The following is an 11,072-nucleotide window of genomic DNA, read 5'->3' on the forward strand; positions in this document are numbered from 1 at the left end:
TCAGGATTTTAACCTAAATCAACCCGAATTTCAACCAAACTTTTTCCAACTTAAAGCATGACTTACCAACACCTAACCATCCCATTTAAAATCAATATCAGACCACTTAGAACCAATAGACCCACCTGTAAACCCTCTGAATTTTCCGCACACTTTGGCTCTAAACCTTGTCCAAAACTAAGCCTTTGGCTCGGCCCTAGCCCAAACCAGACCAACCCCGACTCAAACCAGATCTCCTAGGACCCTAACCAGACCCTCTTGGACCTTCCTAACCCTGGCCAACCAGCCCATGCACAGCCCATGTCCTTGCCCCCTCTAGATCGAGCCCTATATCTACCCGAATGCGACCAACTCGTTGGCCACCCCTTTCTGCACCATACCAGACACGTCTTAACCATTCTAGGGCCTTGACATGAGCCTCATAAACCCACTGGATACAGCCCATAAGCCACAAATACAGCCCCTCGATTACCTAAGCCATATGCAGTCTAAAACCGCATCCAACCCAAACCATGAAGAATGCGTTCGGCCTCTTTATTCTGTCACAACAGACCTGTTGGAACCACTCCTAGGACACATATACACTCATGGATCATGCCCCTTCAAGCATGGAACCTGGCAGCCCCTTTAAACATTAAAGAACACATGAATTACCTCAAGAAAATCAAGATTCCTCATTAAAAACTCATAAAATTGTGAATAAACCATTAAATAACATATTTTTCATGAAAGATCATTCAAAATATTTAATATGATGTGAATGATGAGAAAAGAAAGATATTAGGCATGTCTTTGCATTTAAACGCATGAAAAACCGCACAAACGAGACGTAGAACGTGCACCGGAGAGGTGGGGAAGGATTTTTCTTGAAAACTTGAAAGAAACTCGGTGGTTTGCTGAAGGAAAATTCGAATGGCAGCTGCTACCATGGGGGAGGGCGGCTGTGGGTTTTATAATAGGTTTAGGGTTAGATAATGGAGTGTTTAGGTTAATATAATTGTATACTAATGGGCCAATAATAATAATTAAAGGAGTTAAAAGGGTATTAGGCCCATTAAGCAATAAAACAATCTCGTCAAGCCCAAAATACTCCCAAAAAATATTTCGTTTTGATACGTTTTTGAAAACATTACCCGAACACTCGAAAAGTCCCCCCGATTCGCTAAATTTTGCGTACCGGTTAAAAATATGCCCCGGCGAGTACCCACCAAAGCCCATTTTTCGAAAAATACACTTAAATACACTTCATATTAAATAATTAAAATTAATTATTCAATAAAAATACCTTTCCTGATAATCCCGGTCTCCGTTACTCGTTCGAGCGCGATGCATGAAACTTTAATAACCCATGAATTAAAACACATATTTATGCAATAAACATGCATTTAATGCATTAAAACAATTTAATAAGATACTTAAGTAATTTGGTAACTTGCAATTTATGTGGTTAACGTGGACTTTTAAATTTTCGAGACGTTACAGTGTATAATTATCGAGAAGGTTATCAAGGAAATGTGGCTAGTACTTTAGCCAGTGGTGAAATACTATTAAGCAAAGCAGCAAACATTGCAGAAGACATACACAAATTTTGTGACACATGGATTATTGATTGTGGAGCGATGTGGCACATAAAGTCTCAGAGAAAATGTTTCGCTCAGTATGAACCAGTCTCAGGAAGATCTTTTTTCATGAAAAATGATTATGCCTTGGAAATCGCTGGAATCGATACCATCAAAATAAAAATATTTTGAAACGTCTGCTGTTTAAAATACTACCAGGAAAATTTTTTTTTTGAAAACTAATTCTCAAAAATGAATATTTACAAGCATGTATGCAATAACTGCTGAAACTCACACATTTTAAAATAAGAGGAATTCCATACTGAAAAATTACTACAGTTAAAAATATTTCCAAAACTCCTGTCAGACCATAAACATATAAAAAGAAAAAGTATGAAAATATCCAAAACACTCTTATCTCATAAACATGATGTGCGGAAGAAATAAGTTCCTCGGGTTAGCGTGCGCACATCCAGCCTCGCCTACTCAGTGAAAAATACTGTAATAAAAATACATTTCATGATCGTAAAAATCATATGCATAATCATAACTTGTCAAAGCATAAATATTTTCATAACATATCATTTCATATCAGTATATGCGTGTTCATTTTCTCAATTTGAATTATGTTCATTAGTTGTGACTTTCGTATTATCATGTCAGCCAATGGATCAATCTACGTGTAACCGTGATACCCGACGGGGACATCAGCAACAGCATTATCCGTCCACTGAGTCATGTCCTTACATGTCATTGTGTCATCTTATTAGTCACAACCAACTCCCATCCTTCAAAATCATGATATCATATTCATCACTTAATAAAACCATGCATATACGTAAATTTTCTTAAAATCAAGCATGCAGCGTATTTTTCATATTTACATAAAAATTCATATTCATGATAACACAAGCATTTAAAACATGTCAATCTCTATTTAGGACGCTGCCAGGACTAAAAACTCGACCCAGGTGCAAAATGACCATTTTGCCCCTAGAAATCCTAATTTACCATTTTACCCCTGGACCTCAAAATTTCGACCCAAAGCCAACCGAACCCCTTAAAACACCTAAAAACATAATAATAAATATTTCTTAGACGTAAACTCGAGCCCATTTTATAATTTATACCATTCGTTTTAAAACTTGGACCGGGTCCCGGTTTTAACCCGAATCAACATGAAACTCAACCAAACTTTTCTAAACTTAAATCACGCCTTAACCGTACCATACCAGCCCTTAAACCACCTATACCAGGCCATTTATGACCCTCGAACAGCACCTGAAAGTTGCTGAAATTTTTCTGGGTGCATACACCGAAGCCCTAGTTGCACCCACGACCCCCCCATATTCGATCCTAGACCAAAAACCAGCGTGCTCAACCATTAACCAACTATCCTAAGACCATGATCAAGCCGAGGACTCACTCCTGGACCAACCAAACCCACTGCCTACTTCCCATGCAATCAGCAACACGTGAGTTACCCGAAAACAAGCAACACTCGATCCTACACGACTCTTGCACCTCGACCGACTCCTAGATCATGACCAGCCACATATGTGACCTCCTAGACCACGTCCCAACCCCATTAGGAGTACAACGTGGCTCGGTTCAACTCCCCAACAGCTGGTCCCCTTCCCAATGCCCGATCTAGCCACAACAATCACATAAACACCCTAGGGGCTAGGATCGATCGTCCATCACCAAAAATCGACTAAACCTCGACTCCAGCAGCTTGACGCCACATATCTCAGCTTGAACAGCCCTTAACCTTGAAGACCTAGCAGCCCCTTGCATGAACGTTGTGGAAAAACGTGAGTACGAGTCAAGCGTATGCATATTCCGTGACAAAAGATGCAAAAACGATACGACATAATAGATCAAAGAATTCTCATTCATAAACACACAAAACATCATATAATGATGTGAATGATGAGAAAAAAGAGATTTTGGGCTTCAATTTGCGTTTTTACGCTCGAAAACTTAGAGACAATCGCGTAGAACGTGAGCCGGAGAGACGGGGATGATTTCCTGGAAAGTTTGGAGAGGATTTTCGAGGTTGTGGGCTGCTGGAATTTCAGAAAGGTGCTGCTGGATGGGGAAGGGCGGCCACCATGTATCAATTAGGTTTAGGGCTTGCTAATGAAGTGTTTACGTCATATATAATATAAAGTTCTAATGGGCCCTTAATAAAAAAATAAAAGGATTAAAATGGTTTTGGGCCCATTAAGCAATTAAATAATCCAATCAAGCCCAATAACACCCTCGAAAAATATTTAGTTTAGGTAAGTTTTTGAAAATATTGTCCGAACCCTCAAATAATCCCCTGTTTCGCTAAATTTTACGTACCAATTAAAAATATGACCCGGTGAGTATAAGAACCCATGAAAACCCATTTTTAAAAAATACACTTAAAAAAACCTCATATTAAATAATTAAAATTATTATTCAATAAAAATATTTTTCCTAAATATCTACGGTCTTCATTCTTCGTTCGAGCTCGAAATGCAATTTAAAACCCTAATGCATGAAACTTTAATAAACCAAGAATTAAAACCACATATTCATACTAAAATCATGTATTTAATGCATAAAAAATAAATTAATTAAAATACTTAAGAAATTGGTAACTTGCATGCGGGTGGTTTACGTGGACCTTCAAATTTTTGGGACGTTACATATTTGATGGCACCATTCGAACCATACAGGAAGTATGACATGTTAAAGGGCTGACAAAGAATATTTTGTCCTTATAAAAATTTGATGATATTGGATGCAAAACCCCTATTGAGAATGTGATCATGAAATTTGTGAAAGGCGCACTTGTAGCTATGAAGGCGAAAAATATTGTTGCAAATCTGTATGTATTTTTGGGAGAAACACACGAAGAGGTGGAACTAGCGGTTGCACTGATTGGTTCAGGAGAATAATTAATAGTGTTATGGCATTGAAAGTTCAGGCATATGTCAGAACGAGGATTCAAAATTCTTTCAGAACTAATGCTGCAGCCAAGGCTTACAAAATGTTTCTATCCTTTTTTGAGCATTGTGTTACAATTAATCAACAAATATTAAAGTTTGGTACTTTTACTGCTAGAAGTAAAAGCATATTGTAGTTTATTCATTCGGACGTTTGGAAAACACCAGTTGTCTCCCTAGAAGGAGCGAGATATTCTATGTCGTTCATTGATGATTTATCTAGGAGATGTTAGGTGTATTCAATCAAGAAAAAAACATATGTTTTCCAGGTCTTTAAAGATTTCAATGCGCTGGTTGAATTTGATTATATAAAGAAAATCAATTGTTTGAGGATTGACAATGGAGAAATATATACCAGTGATGAATTTTATACATTTTGTCAACATGAGGGTATCAAAACACAGTTCATTATGGCTTACACAGCTCAACTGGATGGATTGGCGGAGAGGATGAAAACGATCTTGTTGGACATGAGAAGAGCCACGTTGAGGACTGTTGGTCTAGCCAAGTCATTTTGGCCGGAAGTAGTCGAGACCGCTGGTTATATAATCAATCGTTCTCCTTCAATGGCGATTGATCTGAAGTCTCCGATGGATACGTGGAATGGGAAATCAATTGATTGTTCTCATTTGCAAATATTTGGAAGTCATGTGATTGTTTTATACGATGATCAGAAAAGATCGAAGTTGGATTCAAAATTCAGAAAGTGTTTCTTCTTGGGTTATGCTAATCGAGTAAAGAGGTTTCACTTTTGGGATCATACGGTCTACAAGCATGTCATCAACAGACATACGAATATATAATTTCTTGTGAAGCAGTACCAAAACATGAGGAATAAGAACATGTGGAGTATGAAGTTTCAAATGTTAGACAGTCAACTCGAGACATAATAGAACCATGTTGGCTTGCAGATTATGTCATTGGAAACAATATTGTACATTGTCTATTTTCAGAGGATGGTGAGTCATTGAGTTTCCATGAAGCTACTCAAAAATCGGATGTATCCTTGTGGAAGACAGCAATGCAAGAAAATTTGGAGGCATTAGATATGAAAAAAACTTAGGATCTTTTTACTCTACCACGAGGGAGGAAAATCATTGGTAACATATGGGTGTATAAGATCAAGAGTGATGACAATAACCAAGTAGAGCGGTATCGTGCTAGATTGGTGGTAAAAGAGTACGATTAGAAAGAATACATTGACTTTAATGAGATATTTTCTCCCGTGGTTCGGTTTACAACAGTCAGAGTAGTATTGGAATTATGTGCAGTGTTTGACCTACATCTAGAACAACTAGATGTTAAAACGACATTTTTTCATAGATATCTTGAAGAAAAAATCAATATGCTCAAGCTATAAGGTTTTGAGGAAAAAGACAGAGAAATTGGTTTGTAGTTTCAACAAATCTCTATACGGTCTCAACAGACGCCGATGTATTGGTACAAGAGATTTGATTCCTTTATCATGAGCCTAGTATACAAATATTTAGTGCAGACCCTTGTACATATTTTAAAAAATATTTGTGATGCTTATATCATTTTAATGTTATATGTGGACGACATGTTGGTAGTATGACCCAACAAAGATCAGATCCAAGAATTGAATGCATATTTGGCTAGGGAATTTGATATGAAGGACTCGAGACCAGCAAACAAGATTATGAGGATTCAAGTTTACCGAGACATAAGTAACAAAAAATTTGGCTTTCCTGAAAAATTATATGAAGAAAGTTGAAACGTCTACTATTTTTAAACTTTAAAATGCTCCTAAATATTTATATATATATATATAATTTGAAAGTTGCATACTAAAATAACTCAACAATTCAAACCTCCAGAAATTAATTTAACATTTAAAAATCTTAAGTGCATAAATTCCCTAAATCGTCAATTTAAAAAAAAATCATACGTCAACCTTTAACATGATCAAAACTAAACTTCAAAATAAAGCATAAAAAAAATCTCTAAATAAATCATTCTCAAAATCTTTATTTCGAAACTTTAACTATCCAGCTAATGCGGAAATAAGTGTCCATCGGAAGTGTACTGTCAGACTCGATCTACTCAAGCGTCAGCGCGTCCCTCAACATCATCATCATCACCTGCAACCATCCAAACCTAGTGAGTTTAATGACTCAGCACGTTCTAATCATGAGTAACAAATAATACATATACAGGCACATGCACGAAAATCATATTTTTATTGAAAATAAGCTTGTAATCATAAATCATTTAATCGTAAATTTTTCCATTATCATATAACATTTTTGGGTGAAGTTTGATCCTTGAAAGTGACTAGCTGTAAATGTATCATGTGGTCGACTGAACAGTCTAAGCTCACCATTGCACAAGGGGACAGGTACTAGGTACCACCGTAAATGAAAAACGATAGTTGGGCTCCTTCTGGGGCCTTTTTCCTCACGATATTCCCAATCATATCATGTTTGTCAAAGTCAATTCACATCATTCAAAATATGTTCCTTTCCTTTTGTATTCATAAAATATTGTGTTCTTTCCAAACTCGTAAAATAGAATTTTAACCGGAAAATCGTATATTTTTAACATAAATCATAAAATTACATATTTCATCATAAACATTTTAAAATATCATTATCATGTATTACGAATCTTCGGAACACTGCCAAGCCTTTCGTACTACCCGGGACGAAAATAACCATTTTACCCTTTGGACTCTAAAATTCTCGATTTTGATGTTTTCTTACTTTTATCGACTCGAGACTATCCCAAAGCATCATATAAGCTTAAAATTGGCTTGTAATATTTTTCTTAGACCTAAACCCAGGCCTTTCGATTTATTAACTTATTAACTAAACCATGAAGCATTTTAATCCCGAATAAATTCTAAACTTAATATCTTCTTCCCAAATTTTAAACTTAAGCTTTTCATATCTAAACTACCCTCATGAACCATGAATCGACCCCGTGGACCACGGTTCGAGCCCCTACCTTCTCCATAGCCATGTTCGAGCCCTAAACCTTAAACAAAGCCACGGTTTCCTCTGAATCCGAGCCACCCTCGAGCCATCATGGACCACACCCTGCATAGACCCTCATGGACCACAGATGAACTGACCTGGACCAGCGCACCAGCCCAAGCCATGCGAAGCATTCCCTGCGCATGAGCCCCTAGGATCGTGGCCCTTCCTTGCGCAATTAGGAGTTTAGCCATGCTAAGAATCCTCCTAGCCTCTAGACCCAATCTTTGCCAAAACCCATAAAAGCCTAGGTTCTACCCTTCCCCCATGCACAACTACCCACATGATCCTCCAGCCCTCATGTTGCCCCCTAAACGACACTTTTCCTAGCCTTTAATCATCCTATATTGGCAGCATATTCCTTAGAATTCATAATGTTCACAAACGAATCGTAAAATCATCTAAACTTTGAAAATAATCATCCAAACGTTAAATGATTTGTACTCAAATATTTTTCATGTCAAAATACATAAAACATGAATAATATTATTTGAATGGTTCATTAAAAGAGTTTAGAAGCGTGCCTTTGAATTAAAACGCTCGAATATACGATTGTTGGCGTGAGTTACGAAGAGAGATAAATGGGCGACGAGCGACCTTGAATTTTTCTCTCAAATATTTCGAAATTTTGAGTGTGAGTTGTGTGAAGGTGTGCGGTTGCTATTCTCCTCAAGAAACCCAGATTTCTATTTTACAATTTTCGAAAATTTGGTGTTAATGGGCTAGGGTTTTGGGCTTTTTAGTTTAGGAGTAATTAGAAATTCTAATCTTAGGTAAATTAGGCCCAATAATACCTATTTAATTGAAAAATAAATGTTTACAAAATTGGTTTTCAAAAATAATTATTTTTGGGCCTTTAGAATTCTTTCGTTTGACCAAAACTGGCTTCCCGAATAAGATCGAGCTCGTCTCGTAAAATAATTTGGGCTCCAGCATTTTTATAAAATTTTAATCATATTAATCATATTAACAAGCCTAAAAAATGTTATTGAAAAATATTTTTATCTTGATCGTGCCCGGTCTAATTTCCCAGCCTATTATCGAATGTTCGTGTAAAAGCTTAAGTTTTCATAAAATCATGCAATCAGACCTTCAATCATATTAGATATATCATTTAAGCATTTAAAAGCAATTAAATTAAACAATTTAAATCATTTGCATGTATGCGATTTACGTGGGTTGACTTTTGGACGTTACAAATCCTCCCCCCATAAATAAAATTTTGTCCTCGAACTTACGAATTACCGAATAATTCGGGGTAGTGACTCCTCATCTCTGACTCGGTCTCCCAAGTAGCTTCTTCCTCCGAGTGATTTAGCCATTTAACCTAGACCATTTTTATCACCTTGTTCCGCATCTTTCTCTCTTATCTACCCAAGATTTGAGTAGGCCTCTCTTCATATGACATGTTTGGCGTAAGTTGCAGTGGCTCAAAGTTCAGTACATGTGAGGGTTTTTACATGTACTTGCGGAGCATTGATACGTGGAAGACACTGTGAACTCCTGCGAAATTTGGTGGCAACGCCACTCGATATGCTAATGCTCCCACCCTTTCAAGTATCTCGAATAGTCCGATGAACCTTGGACTAAGTTTCCTTTCTTGTCAAATCTCATAACACCGTTCATAGGTGCTATCTTTATAAATACGTGATCACCGACTGCAAACTCGAGATCTCGTCTTCTTATGTCCGTGTAGCTATTCTGTCGACTCTGAGCGGTTTACATTCTGTCTCGGATCTTGGCGACCATTTTGCGGTGTGCTGAACTATCTCGGGTCCAATCGTAGCTATTTCTCCTACCTCGTCCGAATGGATAGGCGATCTACATTTTCTTCCATAGAGTGCCTCGTATGGAGCCATTCCTATAGATGAATGACAGCTATTGTTGTAAGTGAACTCCACTAGAGGTAGTTTCGGTTCCCAACTCCCTTGGAAATAGATTACGCATGCTCGGAGTAGATCTTTTAAAATCTGTATGACTCTCTCAGACTGACCGTTTGTCTGAGGATGAAATGCGGTGCTGAATAGTAGTTTGGTCCCCAAGGACGCATGCAAACTCTTCCAGAATGATGAAGTGAATCGCGTGTCTCTGTCCAACACTATAGAGACGTGAATTCCATGCAAACTGACTATCTCTCGAATATATAGCTCCGCATACTGTGTGATAGAAAATGTCGTATTTGCTTGTAGAAAATGTGCTGACTTAGTAAGACAGTCCACTATTACCCAAATGGCGTTGAATCTTTTCACAGTCTTTGGCAATCCTACCACGAAGTCCATAGTAATGTTCTCCCACTTTCACTTAGGAATGGGAAGTGGTCGGAGCATTCATGCTGGCCTCTGATGCTCTGCCTTCACTAGTTGACACGTCAAACATTCAGATACGAAGTGCATAATATCTCATTTCGTGCCCGGCCACCAATATAAAAGTTGCAAGTCCTTGTACATTTTTGTACTTTCGGGTGAATAGAATAAGGGGTATTGTGGGCTTCAGTCATAATGTCAACTCTAAGTGAATCTTCACTAGGAACCCATAGTCGACCTCGATATTTGACAATTCCATCGTCTACTGAATATAACATGCTGCCTCTCGATTCATTTCGCTCTCTCCATTTCTGCAGTTGCTCATCGTAAGTGTGCATCTCGAACTCTATTTCGTAAAGTAGGCTTGTACCGTCAAAGTAGCGAGATTAGGAGCATTTCTCCTAGCATAAACTTCAAGATCAAACCTCTGAATTTCAGTTTGTAGAGGTTTCTTTACTGACAAATGGGCCAAGAATGACCATTTTCTACTCAAAGCGTCCGCCACTACATCAGCTTTGTCAGAATGATAGCTAATGTCGTAGTCGTAGTCCTTTACAAGTTCTAGTCATCTTCTTTGTCTCATGTTCAGCTCTTTTTGGGCGAAGAAATATTTAAGGCTTTTAAGGTCCGTAAAGATCTTGTATTTCTCACCATATAAGTAGTGCCTCCAAATTTTTTAGCGCGAATACAACTGCTGCAAGCTCAAGGTCATGTGTCGGATAATTTTTCTCTTCGGTTTTCAACTGTCTAGACGTATATGCTATGACTCGATCGTGTTGCATGAGAACTGCACCTAATACTAGTTTCGAAGCGTCGATAAATAACATAATCCCCTTTCTCTGTCGATATAGCTAGAACTGGAGCGGTAGTGAGTGAGTGAGTGCTTCAATTGATCAAAACTATTTTGACACTCCGGTCCCCAAACAAATTTCGAATTCTTCTTCATCAAATATGTCAAAGGTACTGCAATGGTTAAAAAAACCTTGATGAACTTACTATAGTAGCCAGCTAATCTCAAGAAACTGCAGATTTCTGTTACAATTTTAGGAACTAGCCACTCTTTAACTGACTCGACCTTAGCTTTTATTTCTTCTCTCAAAACGATGTGGCCTAAGAATGCCACCCTATTTAGCCAAAAATCCCACTTACTGAACTTTGCATATAATTTCCGATCCCGTAAAACTTGCAAGGTCGTCTTCAGGTGCTGATCATACTCCTCTTGGCTCTTGGAATATA

This window comes from Primulina tabacum, chromosome 9 (assembly GCF_025594145.1).
Source record: "Primulina tabacum isolate GXHZ01 chromosome 9, ASM2559414v2, whole genome shotgun sequence".
Lineage (NCBI taxonomy): Eukaryota > Viridiplantae > Streptophyta > Magnoliopsida > Lamiales > Gesneriaceae > Primulina > Primulina tabacum.